The 16,654-nt window shown below is 38.9% G+C and overlaps 1 non-coding gene across 1 annotated transcript; it reads left to right on the top strand.

The window, feature by feature from the left end:
- TRNAM-CAU lies at nt 1,149-1,233 on the top strand. The gene is given in 2 exon segments: nt 1,149-1,186; nt 1,198-1,233. It is a non-coding gene; the product is annotated as a tRNA-Met (tRNA).

Here is a 16,654-nt window from a genome sequence, read left to right as displayed (position 1 = left end):
AAAAATATTTTTTTTTTTCATTTTTTTCAGCTTTTTTAAAAAAACGAAAATATTTTTTCTTTTAAAAAAAAAACTGAAAAACGAAAATAAAACTAAATGTTTTAAAAAACTGAAAAAACTAAAGAAAAAAAAAATTTCAAAAACGAAAATATTTTGTTGAAATAATTTTTTTCAGTTTTAAAAAACGAAAATATTTTAATAACAAAATTTATTGTTCTGTTTTTATAATTTTTTTTTTAGTTTTTACAAAAAAAATTCTTTAAAAAACTGAAAAAAATGAAAACTGAATTGTTTTTTGTAAAAACAAAAACTTAAAATAAAAAGACTTTACTAAATTAATGGACTATTGGTGCATTAGTTTAAAAAAACGAAAATATTTTACAAAATATTTTTTTTAAGCTTTACAAAAAGAATAATAATTATTTTTAATTTAGCATTGACCTAACGGTCAAAGGGTATAAGTGAACTAAAAAAGTGGATGGAGGGGTAGTTTTAGCCCAATAGGTAGATGAAGGGTATTTTTAAACCTTTTTCAATAGTTTAGGGGCATTTTGAACCCTTTTTCGTAAATTTTAATAACAACAGCAACAACAACAACAACAACAACAATAACGACGACGACGATAACAACAACAACAATAATATTTTCACGACATTCTTGGGTGTTAAAAGTTAAATATAATGGGTAAGTGTTAGTTGGAGGTGGTGATATAAATTAAACAAGTTAAAGGAAATTTTAAGAAAAATGACATCTACTCATAATAAACAAGGGAAGTAAATTCCTCTTTTGATGAAAAATTTAACGTAACACTAGAAAATTTAACTCGCTATCTTAATTTGAAGTCGATAGTTAAATCTCAAGTTTGTTTTAGTGGACCTACTATTTGGATATTTGATAAATTAGATCTAACTACACATTTAAGGTAGTTCATTTTAATTACTTTACATGCTAGATTATCCATTAAAATGATTTTGAATGGGAATGTGCTTCGAGTATTAAGTTCTTTCAATTTACTTTATTGAAATATCAAAGGATTTAGCATTTCGACTTTTCTTTATTGTACTTATTTTGTACCCGCTCCACGAGTGAAAATTTGTCCTCTGAGGACTGCGTACATTATTGTACAATTTCAAGTTCTGATAACAACGGGGTGGTGGCGCAGTTGGTTAGCGCGTAGGTCTCATAGCTTCTGAGTGATCCTGAGGTCGAGAGTTCGAGCCTCTCTCACCCCATGTAAACTTTTTCTCATATTATTTAATAATGAAACAGAGTTCCTCATTGTCAATTGCTATACAGGAACCAGTTAGTTATAAGAACCTAGACAATGAAGAGGGTCTCAACTTAAATGTTAAAATTTTTTTAAAATTTAAAATGGGATGGGACTGTATTATTATTCTTTGAATATAAAAGGAAATAATGTCTCAAATCATATGATTTTAGTTTAATATAAACACTCAAACAATCATTTATAGTAAATTTCTTTATGTAAGCATAATCTTATAATTAGTAGTGCATAAAAATAAGCTCCGTGTAAAAAAAAGTTAATGACGAATCCTATGAATATTTTGTTCAAAGTTTTGCGGGTGCTGATTATAGGCCTTGACAGAAAGATTATTGAAATATGTTTGGGTACGATTTCTACTTACTGGTTGAAGAAAACCAAACATGTTTTCTGCATAGGTCAATTATAACAGAGACGAGGAGAATATATTGGAAAAGAACGAACGATAAGATTTTCCCAATCGTTAATATTAATCTTTATGCAGCACCTTTGTTTACCCTTGAATCCGGATAACAATTGAATTTATATGGGGTTTTAAGGATCCGTGAACTAAAAGATACAAAAGGTTTAGGTTGAGGAAAATAAAGATAAAGACTCAACAATTGCTGTTAAAATAAATAATCGCAGAATATAATATTGCTTAGAACAATTGTGCTTGATAGCGTACAAGAATTTAGAGAGATAGTACTGTAGTGTAATGGTTTTTTCCGGTCCCCTCTTTATGGGGTCTTCTCCCCTTTTATACATTCTGATTAAGGGTAAAAATAAGGTAGGTAAATTAATTACATCGTGGATCCCTGTAATTACGCCTTAATGGCCTGAAGTGGTTGAGAAAATCACGTTTGGGCGAGATATCCGGCGACGCTTGGTTATCCGTTACGAGTCCGGCTTCCGACCTTGTGTGTTTCTCCATCCGGTGGTGACTCATATCGAGCTCTGCAACGGTCTCGAAATGACTCGACCTCGGTTGTAGACGTGGCCGTCGTTCTACCTTGCATCCAGGTCGGGTTCGATGGCCCCGACTTGCCCCGGACCGGACCCAACCCGGTCGGGCTCAAGCAAAAAAGGGTATCACCCAATACAAGTATACAAGCTATGTCAGCATAAGTTATTTAACAAGGCAAGAATGTCATTCGATAAAGTTTTTTGAATGATTTAATAAGATATGTAAAATAAAGATAGTATTAAAGTGTGTCCCACCTGACATAACTTTGATCAATTGAACAAGTGATGTTTTTTCATTCTTTTGGATGCGTATCGCCATGGCTATTTTGCAAAACTTCCTTAGTGGAGACAAAACATCTGTCTCAAATGATGCTATTGTGCAAATCTATCGGGAAAAAGCAACTCCACATTAGAAAGCCCAAAATGATTTGAAGTCTTTTAAGACAAGACGTTTGTTTTCTTGGGTTTGATAGTTATGCATTCCTACATCCAGCAAATAATAAGCGAGCTTAGAATTTGGATTGTAACTCGCATCCAATTCCTTATGAAACATTATGCAAAAGTTTATTCCAATTCAACTAAGCCTGATCGAATCATCTTCAATTTCTCATGAACACAAAATACCAGAAAACTGAAGATTCCAATTTCTTTTCTAGGTTGGCCCGATCCACAAGTGTATTGGAGAAGACCAATTACTTTAATTCTTTTCTTCTTTCATATTATCTTTCCGTTTCAATTTATGCGACGCGTTTGGCTGAGTATAAAGTTTAAAAAAGAAAAGAACTTTTATAACTTATGGTATTATGCATATCATAAGATTTCATAAAAGCATGCTATTAAAGGTAAATTTTAAAGTTTAAATTAAATTATTTTTAAAAATAAAAATATATCATCCTTTTCAAAATAGACCAATAATTAAATAAAAAATGGAATAGATCGATTTGTTAATGTGAACGGGTAAAATCGGAAATAGAGTTACCCCCGATTTTCCGGTAAAAAAATGAGAGGAAAGCACGATCTAACATGGCCTTGAGTAAAGCTGAGGGATTCCACGTCTCGGAGCACGGGGAGGACGAATAGTGCACCCGGGACCGGACACGGCTGAGCATTGGGCCCGAGCAAAGTGAAGACCCGAGACTAAAGGAAAAGACAGTTGGACAAGATGAGCGAGGGGCCCTCCCTAACCGGTTATTACAACGAATCTCGCCTGATATCAACTGCGTATCAATGCTTACCGGAAGGAGAAGATTTTTTTTAACCTTATTTAGACTTGTACTAGGATTGAAACTCCCCTACTACATGAAGGGGATAACTTTTATATTTTAAGGACCATTGTTGGCACGCATATCAAAGGAATAAAGTTAAATTTTGTTCTTTAGCTATTGTTCAAAGTGTTCTTCAGTTGCTTGCTTATTGAGTTGTAACCGAACCCGTTCCGAGAGCTAGAACGGAACTGATTTCCAAATGTCCACTGCGAAGCTAGACTTAATCATCCATTACATTTGGTTTGATCGCTCCGATTTCCTTTAATTCAATTATTTATTGCTCATAGTTCATTCATGTTAAATTAAATCACATATCCTTTAAACCACGTATAAATTTAATTGTTACTCATTTTAAGAGTAAACAATTAATAAAAAAGTCTAAATAGATACTCTTTCCTGTCCACTTTAATTAAATTTTGGCTTTTTTTTTGGCGGTCCACAATATACGATTTTATCAGATATCAAGAAGGAATTAATTTCTTTTTTCAAAGTTGTCCCTGGAGTAAAGAATCTCGAAGTATCTGTTGTAATTTCAGAGAACAAATTAAAGGTAGAGTAAAGATTAATATAGTCAATTTAGTTATTAAATAATTAATGCTAAAAGATAAATTTCTTAATATATGTGAAGACAACCAAAAAAATGGACACTACAACATGTACCCCGAGATCAAAACAACGAGGCCGATGCGTTGGCTAATTTAGGGTTGTTAGTCGATTCCGATAAATCCAATTCCGGAGCAGTAGTGCAATTAATAAACTCAGTGATAGAGGAAGGCCACGCCGAGGTAAACTAAATAAGCTTAATTTGGGATTGGAGAAATAAGTACATAGACTACCTTCAGAAAGGGAAACTAAAATCGCAACCCAAAGAATCGAGGGCCCTACGTACTAAGACTACTAGGTTTAGCTTGGTTGGTGGGAAACTATATCGAAGATTGTTTTTCGGACCATTAGCAAGGTGCTTGGGGTCCAAGGGAAACCAACTACGCGATGAGAGAAGTGCATAAAGGTACTTGTGGGAACCAGCAGAGTCCTTGGTTCGGAAATTGATCAGAGCCGGTTATTACTAGAACGAGATGGAAAAAGACGTGAAAGACTTCGTTCGAAATTGTAACAAATGTCAGAGGCACGCCCCGATGATCTGCCAACCGGGAGAAATGCTTCACCTGGTCCTTTCTCCTTAGACATTCATGAAATGGGGAATGGACATCGTCGGCCCGTTGCTGTGGGCATCCGTCAAAGCACAATACATCTTACTCATAACCGATTATTTCTCCATTGGGTCGAAGCACAGGCGTTCGAGAAAATTAGGCAAAAGGAGGTCATTGACTTCATATGAGATCATATAATATGTCGGTTCGGGATACCGGCTGAGATCACGTGTGATAACGGGAGGCAGTTCATTGCGACAAGATAAATAAGTTTTTTTTAGGATCACAAGATCAAAAAAATTTATCGACACCCTACCACCCAAGTGGGAATGGTCAAGCAAAATCAATGTAACGACTCGACCGGCCGTTTCAAGCTTTAGCGATCCATTAACTGGTTTGAGGCCTTGAGTAGCTACATATTGTGTATTTTTACTTGTGTGCATGGTCGAATTGATTTTTCGGATGGTTTGGAATGAATTTGGATGAGTGGTTCTCACTTTAAAAGATTAAGTTGAAAATATTGTCTTAGGTTTGACTTTTATGAAAATAATCCAAAATGGTATTTTGTCGGCTCCGATAGGTTCGTATCGTGATTTTGGACTTGGGCGTATATGCGGAATCGAATTCGGGAGTCCGTAGGTTGATTTATGATATTTTGCCGAAAGTTGGAAATTTTAAGGCTTTGAATTTTCATAAGTTTGACTGTAGGTTGACTTCGTAGCTAACTTGTTTGGATTTCTATTTCAGGACTTGGAATAAGTCCGTTTTTTCATTTTGAAACTTGTTCGCAAGTTTTGGAGTTCATTCCGAATTGATTTGATAGGAATCGGACGCACAGTTGTGTTTTTAGGAGATTTTGAATTTCATGTTGAATCCTTGTGTTTTGAGGTCCGATTCGTGGTTTCGGATATTATTTTGATGATTTGATAGCACAAGCGAGTTTTTTGTTATGTTTCTAGACTTGTGTTGATGTTTGGTCTTGTGAGCACGTGATTTTTGCCTCGCATGATTTACTCCTACAGGACTCTTAAAATTAGAATTTTTCTTTTAGTTATTTGATTTTTAGGATTTAATTGCATAATTTTCATGTTTATTTGCATTTTTGTGTGCATTGTTTAATTTAGATAATTCATAAAAAATACAAAAATATTGAATTTGCATTTAGGACTTAATTTTACATATTTTTAGATTAATTAGTAATTAGGGTTTTACAAAAAATACAAAAAAATCACAAAAAATTGATTTGTTTTGCTTGGTTTAAATAATAGCTTTGAATTTTATTAGTTTTCTTTAAATTGGTATTTTATTAATAGTTTTGATTATTAATTATAGCTTAATATAATTAGGTAGGTTAATTTAATTTTAGTTTTATTTTAATTTGAAAAAGAAATAGAAAAGAAGAAATAAAAAGAAATAAAAGGAAATTTGGGCCAGTCTTTGCGAAAACCCCCCAGGCCCAAAGAAAACCCGGTCAAAATACCCAAAGAACCAACCCAAATCCATTTCAATACCCGGTCCAGGCACCCCCATAACCAAAACGACGTCGTTTCATAGCCATTAAATCTGAGCCGTCGAGGTTAGATGATCCAACGGCTCAGAAGGTAGGGTCAATTAACATATAACTGTCCTAAGCTGCCTACCCCCCCATCCAGTCTCCTCTTACACCCCGTTCAACCCTAGAGACAACCTCACCATCTCCGCCGTCTGCCGCCGCCGGAAATCGCCCACGGCGGCGGCGAGTCCCCAAGTTCATCCAAAATCACGCCATTGATTCCTCTCTGCCTCCTCGTCCCAGATATCCAAATAACCTCCCTCAAATCCCTTTGAAACCTCTCAAATTTTGGATCGAAGGGCGGAACCCTAGCGCCGCCCCTATTTTCGCCGGCGGCGTCGCCACCACCAATCAACCCCAAACTAACACCAATGGACCACCAGGCCTCCCCCATCCCAAATCCACACTCCACTCCTCTCAAATCACCCCAAACATCCTCGAATTTTAAATCAAATAAACAAAACCCTAATCCGTTCTCCCCTTCTGATTTCTAATGGTTTCAAGGCTCGATTCGAGCCAAAAATTATGCCAGTCAATTGTTCTCAGTAAGAACAATTTATTAGTGTCATTTTTGGTTCTTTTCGAAGCTCACCGGGTTCCGGCCAAGTCGACACTGTCCAACTAAGTTCGTCGCCTTTGTCGATTGCTTAAGGTTAGACCAGTACTTTCCTTCCTTTATTCTTTTCTTTGTTTTGCTTCTTATTTTCTTTGTTTCTTGTATTTCGTGTGTTTGAATCAGTGATAGTTGATTAGAATCAGCAACTTTAGTTTGTTCAAGTTTGATTAGGATTAATATATTACTGAATTTATTTTTGATTGAGTTTGATTTTTTGTTGTTTGGGATTATATAGTTTCAGTAGGAAATTTTACTAAAGGGCTTGACGAAACAGCTTTCTTGGTCCCTTATTTTTTTAGGCTTGGGCTGTAAGTATACAGACTCATGGGCTTGGTTTAGGGCTTGGGGCAATCTGATTCACATTGGCTTGGTTTCAGGGGTAAATATTGGGGTCTTATAGGTTAGTTTAGGAACTCTAGGTTAGGGAATCTTGCAGTAACAGAAATAGGAAGCTCCTAGAAGCTTCTAGTGTGGGGTTTTAATTTGAATTTCAGGTTGTGGGTAGTATAACTTGGAAAACAAGTCAGAATCCTAGGGACTTTTAAGCAAAAAGCATAAATCAAAAAGGACCTAAGGGGCAAACAAAAAATGAGCAGGGCTGCCCTAATTGCTTGCCTATAAAGGCGTACTATTCTTGCCTTGCAAGTCAGATTTGAGAGCCAAAAGATTTTAGAGCAAAAAGATTTTAGAGCCTACAGAATTAAAAGAGCTGAAAATACACAGAGAGAGATCAGATTTTAAAAAAGCAAAAAGTAGAGAAATAGAGGCAGCTGAAAAACTTCAAAAATTCACTGTTCTACTAGAAAGAATCCCTGAAATTCTTGAGATATTCATTCTGAAATACTTAATGAGCAACTGAAGGTTTAAAATGAGTTGAATTTGCTGGGTATGCAAGTGTGTAGATCATTTTTGGGTTGATTTTTAATTGCTGAACTCTATCGAATGCTGTTGCTGGTTCGAAATTGCTTCGAAGTTGATCATTTCTTATCTATTCCTGGGTTAATATCTCTGCTGAGTACTGCTGCTGTTGTTTTCTTATTGTAATCACCTCTCTTCCTTCTATAATCTCCAGGTACACTACCCAAACTTAGCATGGAATTGAGCATTGATTAGCATGTATGAAGCTTTGGAAGTTCAAGTTGAAATTCGAATAAATATCTCAAGTTTTTTTGATGTATTTGCTATTAGTTCTTACCATTATATGTGATTAAACGTTTCATATTGTTTGATTTAGTTTCTGGTTTGGTTGAGTGCTGGTTCATGTTATTAGCTAGTGTAATTTAGTTGCTTATATCTAGTGTATAATTTCAGAATGCTGGGATTATGATATGGTTTGAACTCTATGTAAATGAATGGACTGTTTTTAACTTTAAATAGTACTGTTCAAGTAATGCAGAAATGTTCAGTTTTTAGATTCATGTTGTTGAAATGAATATGCCTAAAGTTAAGATTACCCATGTGATTATGTAATTAAATGTCTCAGGAGTTTATTTTTAGTTTCAATCTGTGAATAAGCACCGTAAAATGTATTAGATTAAGATTAGAATGGAGTTGAACTGTTTGTCTTGGGAGTGAAAGTTCAGAAAACGAGTGTGTTGCATTTAGTCTTCACAACAGCTAATTAATTGGTCATGAGCATACGTTTTGGTTTGAATGTGAGTGTGAATCTGGACTTGTCATTTGGACCCGAGCATTTTGCAAAATTGATAAGTTCAATTAGAATTTGATTTTTTTACTTTGTGTGGATGAAGGTTTGAATTTCGAGTTAATTGCTTAGTAACATGCTAGATTGGTACTCCCTATTACCGCTTGAGTTTTGAATGCTGGAAAACTGTGAATCAAATTGTATTCAAAAATCAAAAAAGATAAAAGAAAATGGAGAGTTCATGGCTTGTTTCTTTTGCACTCGTTTTCCCGAGTGATTGTGTCAATGTTTTGATTTCAAATATTATGTGTGTGAATGGGATTCGAATTTGAGCAGATTCAGTGGTTTTTAGCTCTTATTGCTTTGGGCCACCTTATGGGCCCTGGACCACAAGTCTATGTGAATAGAAATGGTCTGGCTGGACAGGCTGTGGGGCTTCATGTCTAGCCCAATTTGTCCTTTTTTTTTACCTTCCGCTTTGGCCTTTCCTTAAAATTATCGGGCTTTTTTTTGCTCAAATGGTCAACAGCCTTTTAAAGTGAATAATCTTAGATAATAATAGTTATGGCCCCTTTTGAATTTTAGTTAGAATATCCTTCAAAAATAGAATCGAGGTGCGCCGCGCCAAATAAAATCACAAATTGCGTGGCCCTTTTTAATTATATCTTTAAAATCCTTAGAACTCGGGACGTGCCATTTAGCGAATTTTCATGGCCTCCCGCAAAGTTAACAACGCGTTAGTTGCTTTAGGCACATTATTTAATAATTTTACCTTCTTAAATTCGGGTGTGCATTTCATGTGACCCAAATGCAAATCCTAAAACGTTGAATAAGATGTGTTCCGGATTGCGGGTGCATTTCATGTGACGCGATCCAAAGACATATTTTAGATGACGTTCAATCTTCCTTAAAATTAATTAGAAACGGTAATTAATTTACAATTGCACTATAGGTTGAAACATGTATTAAAATCAGATAATAGGCCAATTATGATAGTTTAAGCGACCGTGCTAGAACCACGGAATCCGGGGGTGCCTAACACCTTCCCCGGGTTAACAGAATTCCTTAGTCAGAATTTCTGGTTCGCAGACTTCACATGGAAAGTCGAAATTTTCCTCGATTTGGGATTGAAAATAAACCGATGACTTGGGACACCAGAAACAAACCTATCCCAAGTGGCGACTCTGATCAATAATTAATCCCATTTCGAATGTCACTTAAAGTGGAAAAACTCCCTTATACACTATCCTCCCGGGGGTGGTGTGTAAAAAAGGAGGTGTGACAGCTCTGGCGACTCTGTTGGGGACCCAAACCCAGAACTTCGGTTCAGGGTTCAAGAATTCGAGCTTAGAATAGCTGTTATAATTGGCTTTATCTGTTATCTGATTTTCCTACATGTTTGAGCCCAATGTGCTAAATGCTTTTACCGCTTTGATATTTTGTGAATTGTATATAAACTGCTACGAAACCCTTCCTCTCTTTGAGTCTTCTACATCATGGAGAAGGGTGCACTTCGTCTGACTTCTCTTCTGTCAAGAGTCTTATCCCATTTTAGAACGAGGTTCGGACAAGTTGCTAAGCCGGCGAAGCTTCTGTATTCCCAGTACGCTGCCCCCTTCGGCTCGAGTTGTCCGCTCGGGTAAGCCAGGTCTAGAACAATAAACCCAGGTTTTAAACCTAGTATAACAAAGCCTTATGCCGGATACCTAGTAGGAACGTTTGTTTGCATCACGTGCATTTGACTTAGGAGACTCAACACAGGGGTTGGGTCTGTCTAGGACAGGTGTACTTGAAATGAAAAGACCATCCTGATGCATCTTACGTGCTACTTGCGCATTTATTTGTTTCGGCTTGCATATTGACCGGCTTCTAGAATAGGGAGAAAATCAAAAAAGAAAAAAAAAGAAAATAAAAAAAAGAGGTAGGTATTTAGAAAATTTTGAAACTCTGTCGGAATTCTAAAAAAAAAAGAAAGGTCATTTTCAAAATGAGCCAAAATTTTCAAGTGCCACCCTGTTCCGTCAAAACTGACCGAACTACGCAGGTCTGATTCTCACTGGATGTGAGATACATAGGCAAACCTCATCGGTTCCAACCTCAATTTTCAAAAAATTCAAAATATTTTCTTTCAGTTCTTTCTTTAGAAATCTTTCCTTAGAAAATTCAAAAAAAGTAGAAGTTTTTTTTAAACTCAAAAATGGTTTCCTTCTTTCTAATGTCTTTCATACGAAAAAAGGAAAATCAATAAAAATCAAACTCCAAAATACGGGTTTCCTTCATTTTGAAGTATTTTTCAAAAAAAAGAAAAATCCAAAAGAAATCAGAAACAAAAAATCCAAAAATACTCTTTAGATGTCTTTATTTTGTAAATGTCCATAAAATTTTGAAAAATTGAAGTCCAAAATATTTTTGCTTTTCTTTAGAAGTGCTTTTGTAAATAAATAAAAACTCAGAAATCCAAAATATTTCTTAAAAGTCCCTTTTTCGAAAAGTAAGAGGTTACATCCAAAATCCAAAAATATTTTCTTTCTTCCTTAGAAAAAGAGAAACCAAATGAAAATTCAAACAAAAAAATATTTTCTTTTTACTTTTGAAATTCCCAAAGTTCCAATTAAAAGAAAAGGATTTTTTAGAATTCTTTCTTTCAAAATAAAATCAAGATCAAAATAAAAAAAAATTCCCTTTCTTCTTGTAAAGCATTTTTTAGAAAATTCCAAAAGAAAAAAAAAATCAAAAAATCAAACATGTTTTTCTTTTGCCTTAAAGCTCGTGGTCTGAGTTTTATAAAAAAAAAAGAGTTAGTTTACTCAATTCTCAATCTCCCAGAACTACCCTCGGTCTGATTCATGCGGGGTCATGATACGTAGGCAGTCTCCATAGGATTCGACCATAACCAACCGAAAGAAAAAAAAGAGTGATAAAAAAGAGGAAAAGAAAAAAGAGGAAAAAGAAAGAAAAAAAAGAGATGAAAACAAAAGAGAATGAGTGGAAATCGAAAGAAGATAAATGGGAAAGAATAAAGAAAGCCGGGATGAAGCATGCAACCGTTGCAAAACGTGTAGAAACCCATTTAACTGTATAGGTGTATCACACCCCAACGTGCGATTACCTATCTGTTATTTGTTTCAAACTAACCGTTTGTTGCTGTTACTTTCCAGTCCAGGTTTTTATAGAATGGTGGTTGGTTTTTGTGGTAACCTGGCTTCGCACCCATACTTTACTAGATCAAAGGGGAGCATCGGAATGTCTTCGGAAATGACTCTGCCAACGGTTCCCATCGTAGATGATAGCCCTATCTCGGGCATCCCGACCTCTGAATCGGCAGCTGCTGAAGAGAACAGGATTCTGCGTCTTCGGGTTATGGAAATGTGGGACGCTTGGGCGAATGGAAGAGAGCCGCCAAGTGCCATCCCGGGATTCCCCGAACTTTTTCCTAGATCAGGGGGTACCTTCACTGTTCCGATCAGTCACCCAAATACACCACTAGGACACCCGACTGTCTCGGCTCATTTTGTGGGAACACCTTCTGAGGTTTGCCCCCAGGTGTTAATGTCTGGTCCAGCCTCAAACATCTTCACCGCTCCCCCATGCTCGGCCACGGCACAACCTACATTGCCTAGGCCCACTTTTGACCCTTCAGCTTTTACATTCCAAACACCCACCTTGCAAATGGAGCCTCCCCAGTTCTCCACTTATACTTATCCTCAGCCGCCTCAATTTGAGTTCACTGCGGGACAAGAAAAGACTCCCAAAACTCCCGAGCAGGAAGAGATTGCAAGAAGGATGAGAAGCATGGAGCAGAGCTTCAAGAACATACAAGGTTTGAGTGGGCAGAAAAGTATGCTCTATGCTGACTTATGCATGTTCCCTCATGTGCACTTACCATTGGGATTCAAAACCCCAAAATTTGAGAAGTACGATGGGCACGGTGACCCTATTGCTCATCTCAAGAAATATTGCAATCAGCTGCGAGGAGCCGGAGGAAAGGAAGAACTACTCATGGCCTATTTCGGAGAAAGTCTGGTTGGCATCGCCTCTGAGTGGTACATGGACCAAGACATATCCCGCTGGCACATCTGGGATGATCTTGCTAGAGATTTCGTCAGGCAGTTCCAGTACAACATTGATATTGCTCCAGATAGGAACTCACTGACAAACTTGAAAAAGAAATCCTCGGAAAGCTTCCGGGAGTACGCAGTTAAATGGCGTGAGCAGGCATCTAGGGTAAAGCCTCCGATGGATGAGGTCGAAATGGTCACAGTTTTCCTCCAAGCTCAGGAAGCCGACTACTTCCAAAATATGATGTCTGCTATGGGTAAACCGTTCGCTGAGGCCATCAAAATATGTGAAATGGTGGAAAATGGATTGAAAATAGGTCGAATTCTAAGCCAATCCGCTATCAGAGTAACCTCCCAAGCCATTCAGGGCGGGTCTGGAGGAGTAGCGAAGGGCAAGAAAAAAGAAGAAACATCCATGGCAGCGTCGGGTGCAAGAAAACACCGTACTCCCATATCCCTTTTCCTAGAAAGGACCCCGCAGCACTATTACACTCACCAGGACCTGACCTATGCTCCTCAGCCATACACGGTCATGAATGCTCAACCTTATGTCCGGCCACAATAACAAGCCAACCGAAACCAAGCTCCATTTCCTAGAAACCAGCTGTCACGACCTAACCCCGATCGTGATGGCGCCCAACACACTTCTAGGCAAGCCCTACCATTTAGACAACTTTGACCGATTAATCACAGTGGATAAATAAATATTCACAACTAAAATACCAAATTAAATACGGAATTTCTGAAATAATTTCTAACATTCGAAACCCCAAAATAAAAATACTAATCCCATAGAATCTGGTGTCACGAACATGAGCCTCTAATACAGAATATTCACCTTTCACAAGTCTGTCTAGGAAAAATGCGAATAAAAGGATAAAGATAGATAGGAGAGATCAAGGTTGCGAACGCCATGCAGCTACCTCGATACTCCCGGATACTGCTGCTCAGCTAAACAAATCCTCACTCATCCTGTGGTGTACCTGGATCTGCACACAAGGTGCAGGGAGTATTGTGAGTACTTCCAACCCAGAAAGTAATAAATAGAGCACGCGCAGCATTTGCGAGTTGTGTTGCAGAGATTAAGGGAGGAAAGGCTTTATGCAAAGTTCTCCAAGTGTGAGTTCTGGCTCGGTTCAGTGGCTTTCTTGCGACATGTGGTGTCCAGTAAGGGTATTCAGGTTGACCCAAAGAAGATAGAGGCGGTGCAGAGTTGGCCTAGACCGACCTCGGCCACAGAGATTCGCAGCTTCCTAGGGTTGGTAGGTTATTATCGCCGGTTTGTTCAAGGATTTTCCTCTATTGCATCGCCCTTGACTAAGTTGGCTCAGAAGGGTGTCTCATTTGTATGGTCGGACGAGTGTGAGGAGAGCTTTCAGAAGCTCAAGACAGCGTTGACCACAGCCCCAATGTTAGTTTTGCCATCAGCTTCAGGCTCTTATACGGTATATTGTGATGCTTCGAGAGTTGGGATTAGTTGTGTTTTGATGCAGGAGGGTAGAGTTATTGCGTATGCTTCTCGTCAGTTGAAGCCCCACGAGCAGAACTACCCCGTTCATGATTTGGAGCTAGCTGCTATAGTTCATGCACTGAAGATTTGGAGGCATTACTTGTATGGCGTATCCTGTGAAGTATTTACTGATCATCGCAGTCTTCAGCATTTGTTCAAGCAAAAGGATCTTAATTTGAGACAGCGTAGATGGTAAGAGTTACTTAAGGATTATGACATTACTATTCTGTATCACCCGGGGAAGGCTAATGTAGTGGCCGACGCGTTGAGCCGGAAGTCGTTGAGTATGGGGAGCTTAGCATACATTCCAGTTGAGGAGAGGCCATTTGCAGTTGATGTTCAGGCCTTGGCCAACCAATTTGTGAGACTAGATATTTCAGAGCCCAGTCGGGTGTTGGCTTGTGTGGTTTCTCGGCCTTCCTTGTATGACTGTATCAGGGAGTGTCAGTATGAGGATCCGCATTTGCTTGTCCTTAAGGACATGGTTCAGCATGATGATGCCAGAGACGTGACCGTGGGTGATGATGGTTTGTTGAGGATGCAGGGCCGGATTTGCGTGCCCAAGGTAGATGGGCTTCGGGAGTTGATATTAGAGGAGGCCCATAGCTCGCGGTATTCCATCCATCCGGGTGCTGCAAAGATGTATCAGGATCTTAGACAGCACTATTAGTGGTAGAGGATGAAGAGAGATATCGTGGAGTATGTAGCTCGGTGTCTTAACTGTCAGCAAGTGAAATATGAGCATCAGAGACCGGGTGGCTTGCATCAGCAGATGGTTATTCCTGAGTGGAAGTGAGAGAGGATCACTATGGATTTTGTTACCGGACTCCCACGGACTCTGAAGAAATTTGATGCTATTTGGGTGATTGTAGACAGGCTGACCAAGTCCGCGCACTTCATTCCGGTTTGTACTACTTATTCTTCAGAGCGGCTGGCGGAGATTTATATTCGGGAGATAGTTCGATTGCATGGTGTTCCAGTTTCCATCATATCAGATCGGGGCACTCAGTTCACCTCTCAGTTTTGGCAGGCTGTTCAGCGAGAGTTGGGTACTCAGGTGCAGTTGAGCACAACTTTTCACCATCAGACGGACGGGCAGTCCGAGCGCACCATTCAGATATTGGAGGATATGTTACGTGCTTGTGTTATTGATTTTGGAGGGTCAGTGGGATCGGTTTCTACCGCTTGCAGAATTTCGCCTACAACAATAGCTATCAGTCCAGCATTCAAATGGCACCGTATGAGGCCTTGTATGGGAGGCGGTGTAGATCTCCAGTTGGTTGATTCGAGCCCGGTGAGGCTAGATTGTTGGGGACAGATTTGGTTCAGGATGCATTGGAGAAGGTGAAGGTGATTAAGAGAGAACTCCGTAAACAGCACAGTCGAGAACAGAAGAGTTATGCAGACAGAAGGTCCCGAGATGTATTCTTTTATGATTGGTGAGAAGGTCTTGCTAAAGGTTTCACCCACAAAGGTGTTATGAGATTTTTGGGAAGAAAGGGAAGCTGAGTCCGCGGTTCATTAGGCCTTTTGAGGTAATTAGGAGGATCGGGAGGTGGCTTATGAGCTTTGCCTTGCCACCTTAGCTTGTCGGGCGTCCATCCAGTTTTTTCATGTGCCTATGCTCCGGAAGTACATTGGGGACCCGTCCCATGTTCTAGATTTCAATACAGTTCAGTTGGAGGGTGACTTGACTTATGAGGTAGAGTCAGCAGCCATTTGGATCGCAGGTTCGGAAGTTGAGGTCAAAGGATGTCGCTTCGGTGAAAGTGCAGTGGAGAGGTCGGCCCGTGGAGGAGGCTACCTGGGAGACCGAGCAGGAGATGCGGAGCAGATACCCTCACCTATTTGAGGCATCAGGTATGTTTCTTGACTCGCTCGAGGACGAGCGTTTTTTTAAGTTGGGGAGGATGTGACGACCCAACCTGTCGTCATGTGTGTTACCACCTCGTTTCCCCCATTTTCTATTTCTTTATGCTTCATTATCAGTATTAGATGTGTTAGAGTTGATTTGGAATGGTTCTAGAAGGAAATGAGACACTTAGTCTCTTTAAGGAAGGTTTGTTTTGAAAAAGTCAACCGGACGTTGGCTTTTGTGTTAGAGGGCTCGGATATGAATTCCGATGATTTGGTTAGCTTCGGGGGATGATTTGTGACTTAGGAGTGTGATCAAAAGTGATTTTGGAGGTCCGGAGTAGAATTAGGCTTGAATTGGCAAAGTTACGATTTTGGCGAATTCCGGTCGATAGGTGAGATTTTGATCCAGGGGTCGGAATGGAATTCCGAGAGTTGCAGTAGCTTCGTTAGGTGATTTGGGATGTGTGTGCAAAATTTCAGGTCATTCGGAGGTGTTTTGGTTGGGTTTTTGATCGAATGCGTGTTTCGGAAGTTTTGGAAGAACTTAGGCTTGAATTCGATGAGAAATGATGGTTTTAGTGTTGTTTGAGATGTTCTGATGATTGGAGCAAGTTTGAATAAGGTATTGGATCATGTTTGTGTTTTTGGTTGAGGTCCCGGGGGCCTCGGGGTGATTCGGATGGCTAACGGGATGAAAATTGAAGTTTGGAGATTGCAAGTCTGCTGGTATCTGGTATTTTCGCACCTGCGGTTGTGGGACCGCAGGTGCGGT

This window comes from Nicotiana attenuata, chromosome 4, assembly GCF_001879085.1.
Source record: "Nicotiana attenuata strain UT chromosome 4, NIATTr2, whole genome shotgun sequence".
Classification (NCBI taxonomy): domain Eukaryota; kingdom Viridiplantae; phylum Streptophyta; class Magnoliopsida; order Solanales; family Solanaceae; genus Nicotiana; species Nicotiana attenuata.
The sequence above is the reverse complement of the archived record's forward strand: the minus strand, read 5'-3'. Positions and strand labels throughout refer to the sequence as shown.